At 37.9% G+C, this 13640-nt stretch overlaps 1 protein-coding gene across 1 annotated transcript in view; it reads right to left on the bottom strand.

The window, feature by feature from the left end:
- ZNF613 (zinc finger protein 613) overlaps positions 1-10475 on the bottom strand; it is a 30788-nt gene extending 20313 nt beyond the window's left edge. Inside the window, exon 1 of the mRNA XM_008588257.1 lies at positions 10418-10475. The gene's annotated coding sequence lies outside the window, so the exon portion shown is untranslated. The remainder of the gene's footprint in view (positions 1-10417) is intronic.
- Between the last annotated feature and the right edge of the window lie 3165 nt (positions 10476-13640).

The raw sequence follows: 13640 nt of genomic DNA, 5'->3' as shown, positions 1-13640 counted from the left end.
CAATTCATTGAAATTGATATGACAAGCATACAGAAAGGACATTGTTTGGAGGGAGGGGGGAGGGAGGAGGGAGGGAAGTTTCGGTAATTGGCCATAATAATCAACCACATTGTATATCGACAAAATAAAATAAAATAAAATATTTTTTAAAAAAAGAAAGAAAAAGTTTAGGAACCAAGGTCAAGGGTTTACAGATGCCCATACAGGCCAGCCATCTTAAAGGAAAAAAAAGAAAGAAAAAATTCTTAGAGGCATCCTACATCTAGAAGGGAATGAACAATAACAACTACCATGTAAACTTTTGAAAAAACAAAACTTACTAGTAGAATAAATACATAATTTAGAGAGGGCTGGCCAGTTCACTCACTCAGTAGAGTGTGGTGCTGATAAAACAAGGTAAAGGGTTTAGATCTCCATATCAGCCTGCAGCAAAACAAAACAAAAAATATTAGAAAGAATAATTAACCTTTATCAATACAGAAAACCACTAAACCACAAGGATAAACAATAAGAGAGGAAGAAAGGAACAAAGGATACACAAAAGAATCAGAAAACAACCAACAAAATGACAAGAGTAAGACGTCACACATCAATAACAACCCTGAATATAAATGGATTAAATGCCCCAATTAAAAGACATAGACGGAATGGACTAAAAAAAAGACATCCATATGCTGCCAGCAAGAAACACACCTTACCTACACACAGACTGAAAGTGAAGGGATGAAAAAAGAAATTCCCAGCAAATAAAAACCAAAAGTGAGCTTGAATATCTATACTTATATCAGATAAAATTTAAACCAAAATTTGTACTAAGAGATGAGAAAAGGAATATATAATGACAAGGTATCAGGGCAGCAAGAGGATATAACAATTATAAATATACATACACTTAACCCCAGAGCACCCAAATATATAAAGCAAATATTATCAAATCTAAAGGAAGAGACAGATGCCAACACAATAATAGGTGGGGACTTTAACACCCCACTCTCAACATTGAACAGATCATCAAGGAAAAAAAAATGACAAAGAAATATCAAATTTAAAAGGGCCCATAAACCAGATGGACCTAACAGACATTTACAGAACATTTCAACCACAAGCTGCAGAACACACATTCTTTTCATCAGCACATGGAACATTCACCAGGACTGACCATATGCTAGGCCACAAAACTAGTCTCTACAAGTTAAAAAAAAAATCAAAATCATATCAAGTGTTTTTTATGAACACAGTGGAAAAAAACTAGAAATTGATAACAAGAGAAACTTTCAAAACTATGAAAATACATGGAAATTAAACAACATGGTCCTGAACAATCAATAGGTCAAAGAAGAGATTAAGAAATTTTTAAAATTCATGAACAAATGAAGACAGAAACAAAACATAACAAAACCTATGGGATACAGCCAAGGCAATATTAAGAAGAAAGTTCACAGCAATAAATACCTACATTAAATAAACAGTTTAACAATGAACCTCAAGGAACTAGAAAAGCATGAACAACCCAAATCCAAAATAAGTAGAAGAAACGAAATATAATCAGTTCAAAAATAAGTAAAATTGAGACTAAAGTTACTATACAAAAGATCAATTAAACAAAAAGTTGATTTTTGAAAAAATGAACAAAACTGACAAACCACTAGCGAGAGTAACCAAGAAAAAAAGAGAAAAGACCCAAATTAATAAAATCAAGAATGCAAAAAGAGATATTACAACTGATACCACGAATAGAAAAAGGATCATTGGAGACTATTATGAACAACTATATGCCAAAAAATATGAAAACCTAGAGGAAGTGGATAAATTTCTGGACACATATGACCTACCAAGAGTGAACCAAGAAGAAACAAAAAATCTGAACAAACCAGTAATAAGTAACAAGATTAAATCAGTAATAAAAGGTTTCCCAACAAAGAAAAACCCAGGACCAGATTGCTTTACCGCTGAATTCTACCAAACATTTAAAGAATGTCAATACTTCTCAAACTATTTCACAAAATTAGAGTTTATGGAATTCTTCCAAACTCATTCTGTGAGGCCAGCATTGCCCAGATACCACAACCAGGCAAGGACACAACAACGACAAAAAGAAAACTACAAGCCAATCTCCCTATGAACATAGAACCAAAAATCCTTGATAAAACACTAGCAAACAAAATCCAACAGCACATCATGATCTAGTGCATTTATCCCAGTGATGCAAGGATGGTTGAACATATTCATATCAATAAATGTAATACATAACATCAGCAGAAGGAAGAAAAAACATATAATCATCTTGATAGACACAACAAAAGAATTTGGTAAAATTCAATATCCCTTCATGATAAAACAAAAACAAAAACCTCTCAACAAACTAGCTGTAGAAAAAAAAAATCTTGATACAATAAAGCCTATAAATGACAAACTCAGAGCTAACACACTGAACAGAGAAAAGCTAAAAAAAAGTGGATTAAAACAAGATGCCTAGTCTCACCACTTTTGTTCAACATAGTACTGGAAGTCCTAGCTGGAGCAATTTGGCAAGTGAAAGGAATAAATGGTATCCAAACTGGAGAGGAGGAAGTCAAACTGTCCCTGTTTCTAGATAATATGACTTTATATAGAGAGAAACCCAAAGACTCTACCAAAAAACCTCTAGATCTGAAAAATAACTTGAGTAAAGCTGGAGGATACAAAATCAACATACAGATAATAGTAGTGTTTCTATACAACAACAACAATGAACTAGCAGAAAAAAAAAATCAAGAAAAAAACTTTCACCTACAATGGCAATAAAATAAAATACCTAGGAATAAAAGTAACTAAGGAGGTGAAAGAAAACTATGAAAACTGATTAAAGAAATTATGGCTGGCCAACATATATATAAATAAAATTTAAAAGTATAAATAAATAAGAAATAAGGGTGTGCAGTTAGCTTGGTTGGTTAGAGCGTGGTAGTGTAATACCAAGGTCAAGGGTTCAGTTACCCAAACTGGCCAGCCACAAAGAAACAAAGAAACAAAACAAAACAAAACAAAAATTAAAGAAGGCACACAGAAATGGAAAGACATCACATGTTCATGAATTGGAAGAATCAATGTTGTCAAAATGAACATACTACCAATAGCAATCTTCATATTCAATGCAATCCCCATCAAACTACCAATGACATATTTCACAGAAATAGAAAAAAAAAATTCGAAAATTTATATGGAACAACAGAAGACTCTGCTGTGGGGTGAATGTCTCCCTCCACACTCACTGAAACTCAATCCCCCACTTAGCTAAATTAAGAGGATGGGAAATCCAATTATGATATCTAAAGGAGGGGCCTTTGACAGGTGATTAGAGTGTGAGGACTGTACCCTCATGATTGGATTAATCCATTGATGGTTTAATGGGTGGTAATGGATATGGTTCTGATGGCTTTAAAAGGAGAGCAACTGAGAAGCTTAGCTCCGTCTCTTGCTCAGCCAGTCCCCATATGATACCTTGCATCACTACACAGCCACTACCAACAAGGCAGTCACCAGATGTGTTCCCTGGCCTTTGGACTTCCCAATCCCCAAAACTGTAAGCAACAAATACTGTTTCTTTACAAATTATCCTGTTTCAGGTATTTCAGTGGTTAGCAACAGAAACAGACAAATACAGACCATGAATAGCCAAAGCAATCCTGAGCAAAAAGAACAAAGTAGACGGCATCATACTCCCTCACCTCAAAATATACTATAAAGCTACAATAATCAAAACAGCATAATACTGGCACAAAAACAGACAAATAGACCAATGAAACAGAACAGAGAATTCAGAAATGAATCCACATATCCACAGCCAACTAATTTTTGACATACGAGTGAAGAACATATATTTGGAAAAGGACAGTCTCTTCAACAAATTGTGCTGGGAAAATTGGAGACCTATATGCAGAAGAATGAAATTAGACCCCTATCTCTTATCATATACCAAAACAAACTAAAAATGGATTAAAGGCCTAAATGTAAGACCTGAAACTTTAAAACTTATAGAAGAAAACATAGGGGAAAACTTCAGGATGTAGGACTAGGCAAAGATTTTATGAATAGGACTTCTACAGCACAGGCAATAAAAGCAAAAGTAAACAAATGGGATTATATCAAACTAAAAAAGATTCTATACAGCAAAGGAAACAATCAACAGAGTGAAAAAATAGAAAAAAGAAAACAAAAAAATAAATAAAAGAACTAAAATCGAAAAAAAGAGTGAAGAGACAACCTGCAGAATGGGAGAAAAAATTTGCAAACTATGCATCTGACAAAGGATTAATGGAAAAAAAATTAATTAAAAAATGGACAAAAGAGCGAAACAGACATTCTCAAAAGAAGACATACATGCATAGCCAATAGGTACATGAAAAAAATGCTCAACATCACTAATCATCAGAGAATTGCAAATTAAAGCAACAAATAGGTATCATCTCACCACAATTAGCATGGCTATTACCAAAAAGATGGAAAATAATAATTGCTAGCAAGGATGCAGAGAAAGGGGATATCTTTTACATTGCTGGTGAGAATATAAATTAGTAGAGCCACTATAAAAAACAGTTTGGAGGTTTCTCAAAGAACTACAGATAGAAGTACCATAGGATCCAGTTATGCTAATACTGGGTATATATCCAAAGGAATGGAAATCAACAAGTCAAGGAGATAACTGCACTCCCATGTTTATCACGATTCAATTCACAATAGCCAAGATTTGCAACCAACCTAAATGTTCACCCACAGATGACTGGATAAAGAAAATGCACTATATATACACACAGTGGAATACTACTCAGCTGTAAGAAAAAATGAAATTCTGCCATTCCCACAACATGGATATTTTAATGTAATTTTAGAGAAAATTACATTAAGTAAAATAACGCAGGCACAGACAGAGAAATACTGCATATTCTCATTCACATGTGGAAGCTAAAAAAATTCATCTCAAAGAAGCACGGAGTAGAATACTGATTACTAGAGACTAGAGAGGGGATAAGGAGAGGGTGGTCAATGGATACAGAATTGTTGACAGAGAGGAAGAATAAGGTCTAGTGTTCCATAGCAATATAGGAAGATCACTCTCAACAACAAATTAGTGGATAACTTCATGTAGCTAATTGAGAGGATGTTGACTGTTCCCAACACAAGGAGGTAACAAATGTTTGAAGTGATAGATATGCTAAATGCCCTGATATGATCATTGCACACAGTATAAACACACCCAAATATCACATGGTACTCCATAAATATATTCACTTATCATGGGTCAATTAAGAAAAAATAAATTAAAAAGAAAAAAATTCTTCAGAGGCAGAAATAGATTAGAGGTTATCAGAAACTAGGGGGAAGGAATAATGAGAAGTTAAAGCATAATGGGTACAGAGTTATGCTTAGAATGATGAAAAAGTTTGGAAATAGATGGAAGTAGTGTTTATACAGCATTGTAAATGTACTTAATTCCATGCAATTTTATGTTTAAAAGTGCTTAAAATGGAAATCCTCAACTACATTTTACCACAATAAAAAAAAAAAAAAAATTTATAGGCCGGCCCGGTGGCGCACTGCTACAGTGCGCCGCTTGGGAAGCGTGGCAGCGCTCCCGTCGAGGGTTCGGATCCCACATGCAGACCGGCCACTCACTGGCTGAGCGAGATGCGGGAGCAACGCCGAGGGTTGCGATCCTGTTGCCGGTCCCAGTCTGGTATGGGCGCGACACTGAGGGTTGCGATCCGTTGCCGGTCACAAAAAAAGACAAAAAGGGGAAAAAAAAATGTATATATCATCCATGCATACTGGGGAATTTATAGAGCCATATGCATGCACAGGACAGGATTCCATGCTCAGAAAAGACCTGAGAACCTAAGCTTTCTCTGTGGCTGATGTATAGGCTGGTTCAAGTAGGAAGTAAAAGCTAAGGCAGAGTGGTAGACTGCCCGACTAATCATTGAAACACACAATACGTAACAAAAATATTATGCTAAGTGAAAGAAGCCTGACACAAAGAACCACATATTGTATGGTTCCATTTATATTAAACATCCAGATTAGGTAAATCCATAGAGACAAAAAGCACATTGGTGGTTGCCAGGGTCTGGGGGAGAAGGGAGTATGGAGTGACTGCTTAATGGACACAGGGTTTCCTTTTGGGGTAATAAAAACGTTGTGGAACTAGATAGAAGTGATGGTTGCACAACTAAGAACTAAGAGCCATTGAATTGTTGACTTTAAAATGGTTAATTTTATCTTGTAAATTTCACCTCAATTTTAAAAAAATCCAATACATCCTAATTATGTACAGTTAAACAACATAAGTACTTTCTCTAAAGTCAATGAAAAGGTAAGGATGAGCAGTATCACGACCATTAACTAGAAGAATTCTGGAAATGCCACCCCACTGATTTGATGAAAAATAAAGTAACCTGTACACGTCAGCAAGGGAAAAAAAAAATCAAATAAGGATAATCAATATTAGAGAAGACAAAACAAATTCTAAGATGTTTCCCAACATGACTAAGCAAGAATCAGAGTTGCAAAGATTCAACTGAACACATATCAAAAATAAGTTTTACCCAGTGGACAGATTACAGAATTTATAACTAAAAATTGATAGCATTTCAAAACACACACTTTTTTTGTTTGTTTTACTTTTTTATTTCTTTCACATGGCACTTCTTCATTGGTATTAAATGACTCGATAGTTTTGGGGATAGTTTAACACTGTGTATTGAATACTTTCACTAGAGATATTACTAGAATGCAAAAATCCACATTAGAAATTTTTGGAAAAGAAACAGTGGCACATGCTTACAAATTTGATGCAAAAAATATTATTTAGGTCGACTAATACACGATTAATTGGATAAGTAAAAGTATATACATCCAATCAAATACAATGTAGCTATTAAAAACACTAACAATCTACATTTTGTGAAAAAACATGAATCTAAACGTTATGTATTTTGTAAGCACATGAAAAGTTGCTCAACATCATACATCTTCAGAAAAATGGAAATCATAATCATCATGAGATACCACTTCACATCCACTAGTATGGCTATGAATAAAAAACTGAAAATAACAAGTGTTGGTGAAAATAGGAAGGAATGCAAACACTCAAAGATTGGCTAGTTAAATGGTACAGCCACTTTGGGAAACAGTCAATTAAACATTTTTACCACATGTTGTTACCATTCCTAGGTTTATATACAAGAGAAATCAAAGCACATCCACACAAAAGCTTGTATGCAAATGTTTACAGCAATACTATCTGTAATATTCTAAAGAGGGAAACAACCGAAATATTCATCAGCTGTTGAAGGGATAAACAAAATGTGCTACATTCACAGGGTGGAATATTATTCAGGTATAAAAAGGAATAAATAATTTTTTCCTCCAACAGATCAACCATGTTGATGTAACTTCTCTAAACCAGTTTCTGTCTGATATGTCAGCTTGAGAGCTCCCCTGCCCCCACTTGGGCATCTAAGGATGGCAGCTCTTCTTTCTGTGTTTTCATCTCAGGTTTGCTGTTGGCAGAATCCAGGCTTTCAACAGAGTGGGATGAATGTGGGTGTGGGAAGAGATGTGGGTGTGGGAAGAGATCGGTTGGGGGCCATGAATGCCACACTGTGTTGGTGTCAGACTAATCTGCTCTTGGCTTGGTTCAGTCTCTCCTGTAATAGAAACTTTCCCAGCCATGGAGATGGAATATACAAGGCCTTTTGAAAGAAAAAGATAGGCCCTGTGTTTTCCTGAGAAAGTAGTACAGTTCTAGCTGAACCAGTCCCACAAGACTATTGTGCACATAGTCTGACCTTAAAAGGCCGTGCTCCTTTCTCTGAGGAATCAATCACTATTAGACCTTGGTAAAATATCTGACTTTGTAGTCTTCCTACGTGAAGAAAGAAAAGAAAATCCTTTAAATCAAAAATTTTTAAAACAGGAACGAAGTACTACAACATGGACAAACCTTAAAAACATTTATGCTACATGAAAGAAGCAAGTCACAAAAGACCACATATATGATTGCATTTATATGAAATGTGCAGAATAAGCAAGTCTATAGCAACGACAACAACAACAAAAAAGATTAGTGGTTTCTCAGAAGTGGGGGGAAAGAAGAGAGAGTGGAGGCAGCGAAAGGGTATGAGGTGATGAAAATGTTTTAAAATTGACTTTGGTGCTGGTTGCACACACTAAAAGCCACTGAATTGTACATTTTGAATGGGTGGATTTTATGATATGTGTATAATGAAGCTGTTAGGAAAAGCTATCAGTAGAACTTAATTATTATACACCTAATGAAACATTTAGGGGCAAATGTATGAATGGCTCTAACTTACTTTGAAATGCACCAAAAAACAGAACAATAATTTAAAAGATGTATTAATAATTAGCAGAGCGGGCCGGCCCGTGGCTCACTCGGGAGAGTGCGGTGCTGATAACACCAAGGCCCCGGGTTCGGATCCCATATAGGGATGGCCGGTTTGCTCACTGGCTGAGCGTGGTGCTGACAACACCAAGTCAAGGGTTGAGAATAAATAAATAAATAAATAAATAAATAAATAAATAAATAAATAAATAAATAAAAATAATAATTAGCAGAGGGATGAGATAAGTATGGACGTATGATAAAGAAAACACAATAAAATGATGACAGGCACACAAGTATTCAACTGTAAAATTTATCATGTTTGAAATTTTTCATAATAAAATGTCGGAAGACGGGGAAGCCTGTAGTAATAAGGTCAGTAAGGTGACCAGAAACAAAATAAATATTTTAAACTAATCGCTCTTCAAGACAGTAGTAAATTAGAAGAGAACAAAAAAGTCAAAGATAAAGACACCATTGACAATCACAAAAAAAATTAAAAATCAAGAAGGTAATGAGGGTCAGGGAACAACACACTTAGGCAAATACAGAATCATAACCTGTTCCTAAAAGTAATAACTGCACTTTTTAGTACCAAAATTCTGTCTAAATATATGCATATGCTTAGTGATTCCAGCCATAATGCACAAGTTTGCCTCTTGATGATATACTAACATAGAAATCTTTAAAAACCAATTTTGAAACTAAAAACTTATATTTATGATATGACGTTAAATGGCAAAGCAAAATTTACCATTGTTTCAGCAGTTTATCTGAATTGTGAAAAATCAAGCATAGAAAAATGAAGACTAACTGAAATACAGTATACAAAAGTATTATCAAAAGTCCTCACACAAAAAAATTAAAAATCAAGAAGGAAATGAGAGTCAGGGAACAACACACTTAGGTAAATACAGAATCATAACCTGTTCCTAAAAGTAATAACTGCACTTTTTAAGTACCAAAATTCTATCTAAATATATGTATATGTTTAGTGACTTCAGCCATAATTCACAAGTTCGCCTCTTGATATACTACCACAGAAATCTTTAAAAACCAATTTTGAAACTAAAAACATGATATATTTATGATATGAAGTTAAAAGGCAAAGCAAAATTTACCAGTGTTTCAGCAGTTTATCTGAATTGTGAAAATCAAGCATAGAAAAGTGAAGACAAATTGAAATACAGTATACAAAAGTGTTATCAAAAGTCATCACTGAGTAACGTATTTGGGAGTAAGAGAAATGTTATTTTATTTGTGTCGGAACAAAACGGAAAGAAAATATTTACAAGTCTGTGTGTATACATATATTCATACAGTAAATGTGCAGTAAACTTGCAGGAAGAAGGACAAAAATCTTTATCTTTAATAGGATTCTTACCAGTTTAGACTTGGTTAATCCTTGATCACACCAAAAGCTTCCTATCTACGGCGAGGAAAGGAAGGAGAGATGTGAGAAGCCGCAGGAGATACATAAACTAGTCCTTGCAGAGGGACTCACAGGACTGAGGGACAATGTAACGTTGGAACTTCAACAGACACACCAGCCGGGGTCCCTGAGCCTCCACAGCTTCAGCTTTCACAAGCCTCTTAGCGATGACAGGTCCGGACCTCCGTAAACACTGGCCACGCCCACCTGGAGTAATCCGGAGACCTGGACCACACACCTGGGTTCACCGACCATGAGCCCCGCCCCTCTCATGGAACCGCAGGTTAAATTCCGAATCCGAACCAGGCATCGCTTTCACTGACAAAACCACCCACCATTCCAGCCCTCAGTCACTGAGCCCTACAGACAGAGTCACCCGCAGACACCAAACCCTGAACACCGACGTTCAGTCCTTGACCTCGACAGATCCTTAATCAACGACCACCAGAAAACCTCAGGACTGATTCCAAAATCACCCCCGTCACGGACTCCCGTTTGTTCCTGCTCCCTCCACACGCCCCGCGGCTCCGCATAACACGGACACCCACAGACACCCCTGCCCCGTCCCCCGCATCCTGTTCCACAGAGAAACCCACACAGACCTGACTTTCTCCTTAACCCACCCGCACTTCCTAGAAGCTGCACTTCGATAAATTCTTCCACTTTGGGGCCATCGCTCAGCCTCGGCGCCCACCTACGGCGGCCGGCAAGGATCAGAAGCGTTCGTAGGGAACACGGACAACTCAACTTCCGGCTTTACCCAGGTGAGGTAATATGTCCGCGCCCATCCCGTCACAGATCCGAGGGGGCGGCCATCTTTCAATACTTGACGTACAGGAAACAAAGTTGCCGGATTTTGCCCAAATAGCCAGGGATGGCTCAGAACTGTGAAAAGCCACTGAAACCACCCCATTTTGAAGCACCTTAAGCCCTGTGCCGCTAATTCCATTGATTTTCGGAGGTTGGAGCTTACACAAGACAAACATGTGGTGGGCTACATCCACTTCAGTAAGGAGAAAAATCATCCACTTCAGGCAAAGAATATGGAGGCGACACAGCAGGTGCAGCCATCTTAGAAGGTAGTTTTCCGTACAAATGAAAAACGCTTTCTCAGTGGAGGGAAAAAAAGCAAACAAATGGGAGAGAAGCGATTTCCCTTGGAAGGCTTCTGGCTGCATGTCGAAAACAGGAGGAAGATTTTGAGGACAGAAAAGGGTCTGGAGAAATAACTGCGGTACAAGACAGCGGTCACGCCATCAGAGGGATGTGAAAAAACAGCTACTGTGAGGAACCCAGTTTATCTTTGAGGAGGGACACCGCCCAGTAAAGGGGCAGAGAGCAGTCATGAGCCAATGGGAAGAGGGAAGCTAATAAGGGAGGCGGGACTTTTCTTGCAGGAGACACAGGCTTCCCTTATACCAGAGGTGGAGCCGATAGTAAGGGCGGGGCTTTCTGAGAATCAGAGGCCAGAAATTCTGGATGGAACAAATATAACAATTCCAGGGAGAATCAAATGTTGTTCAAGGAAGTGTTACCGGACTCAGGTCCGGCTGCCCGCCCCCTTGAGAAGGAAAGAAAAAAACCTCAGAAGTCAAACAGTTGGTGTTAGAAAAGCAGATGTATTCAGCTGAAGGAGATGGTAGGCTACCCCATCTCAAAGATTTACATTTACTGAGGGGTTTTTAAAGGAGGGCTTGAGGGAATGGAATGTGGGAGGTGAAAAGCAGGAGAGCAGGAGATGTAAGTTGAGGGGTCCATTTCTATGGGTCAGGTACAAGGTCTTGCCAAGGCCTCATCTGGTTTCTGTTCTCATCTTTGCTGTTATCTCAGGACCCTGCAAGATTTTGATTTACACCAGTGTACTTGGCTGGTGCCCAAGGTCAGCTTCCGTCATTTGGCCTTGACCATTTCTCAAAACTCTACAAGTCTTAAAGAAAGAACTGTTAGCTCTGCAAAGTACTAATTAGCTTCTCGGCCTTGTTTTCCTACTTAGCAAGTGAGATAAGAAACTCAGGGGATGGGAAGCAAGAGTGGAGAGAAAAAAACTGTCCTTTTAAAAATACTCCCCTCTTTGCAGCCCAGGCAGCTTTAGGTCCCAACATGGCTTCAGTCCTTCTCACTGCAACAGAAGGAAAAGTAATGGATCATGGCATACTACATGACTGAATTATAAATAGTATTTACATAGTCATCATAATGTAAATTCTACATCTGATCCTACCAAGATCAAGATAGAACTCTATCAGAAGAATAAGAAGGAAGTTCCTCTGTGCAATGGGGTGTGTGTTTATAAGAGAGTTGTTTTTGAAGCCTCCTTCATGATAAATCTATAGACAATGCCCCCAAATGAAAAATCTATTTCAGCACTACATGCATATTATTTAAAATATCAAAACTGTGAAAAGAATAAAACCCTCACAAAACTATTTGACTCCTTAAGAGGATTGCAAAATGAAAGGAAGAACCCTATTGTGAGGAAAATGAAGTTAGCCCAGTCAGGCCCTCTTGCCTCATATCCAGCTGGGTATGATTCAGCACATCCATTGTAAAGAAGTTGTGTGGTAGTAGAGTTAGTGGACATCGGTGTCATTTACCCTTTTGGCTCATTGCTGGTAATGTGTAGTCTTTGATATGGAAGGCCACCTCTCTGAACTGCTGGTCTGTAAAGCTTGTGTCTGAAAATAAAGCATGTTCACTTTACCCATGGCAACTGTTGTTGACCAGTACCTGAGGGGAGATGGTGAGAAATGAAGAAAGATATGATTTATTTTATGGGATCTGGAGTACCTGGCAGTCTGCTGACCTGTAAGGCCTTATAGTTTATTTTGGGTTCCTTTTTATAAGCCAGTGAAGATAACAAATCATACTGATTAAATCAATTATATTTGTTACCAAGCAATTTATAGGAAATTTTCAGTTGCCACAGCACTTGAAGATTCATAGCTAACTACTTATCAACAAAATAAGAACATAACTTTCTCATTTACAAAGCTTTCAGGGTCCTGGGTTCAATCAAAGGTCAGATCTCAAAGGGAGGAAAAAGGGGGAAGAAGGCAAAAGGGATGCCAACCTTTCTGCCTTCCCTAGAATAGCAAGGACTTTGTCAGCTTACTTATTCAGTACCCCATGTTTCCCCCTTCTCTATTTTGGATGATGATGACCCCAGGACCTCCCATCTGAAGCCATTAGAGTGTTGCTGCAATTGTTGGTTGCTACAATGGAGGCAGACTGAAAAGCACAAAAAGGCAAATACAGAAGCAATTGTAAAGGCTATTAACAAAAACAATATCTACTGTACAATGTACAAGGGATGCAACTGAGACAGATTCATTGTTTACAGGAGATATTATAACCATTACCATGGGGTGTTATTTCAAAATTTCCCATAAGTAGCATATTGGGAGGACCTACACAGGAGCATGAGCCATAGGAAATCACAAGACTTTGAACTTGATCTATGATAGATACAGTAACAATACTCAATGAAGCAAACAGTCTTCACAAATCAAGATGGGCTGTACCCTGAATTGTATACCATATACTAGTCATCCAATGACCTGGGCACCACCCAGTTGGATGGCAACTGGAATTCTAGGTGACAGTGAGACCAGTCCCATAATGCCTTCTCATTATCTGAAGAAAACCCAACATGGTTATGCAATACAGGAATGAGATAATTAACATTCCAGCCAGTGGGGGTGTTTGACAGAAGGCTGTCCATGTTGATCCACACAGGAAGACAGCCCCGGGGGGGGGGGGGGGGGGTTGGGGGGGGGGGTTTCTCGTGGAGACGAAAAGGGGGGGGCCCCCGGGGGGGGGGGGGGG

This window comes from Galeopterus variegatus, unplaced genomic scaffold, assembly GCF_000696425.1.
Source record: "Galeopterus variegatus unplaced genomic scaffold, G_variegatus-3.0.2 Scaffold4747, whole genome shotgun sequence".
NCBI classification, from domain to species: domain Eukaryota; kingdom Metazoa; phylum Chordata; class Mammalia; order Dermoptera; family Cynocephalidae; genus Galeopterus; species Galeopterus variegatus.
Note: the sequence above shows the minus strand (reverse complement) of the source record. Positions and strands in the feature narration are given on the sequence as shown.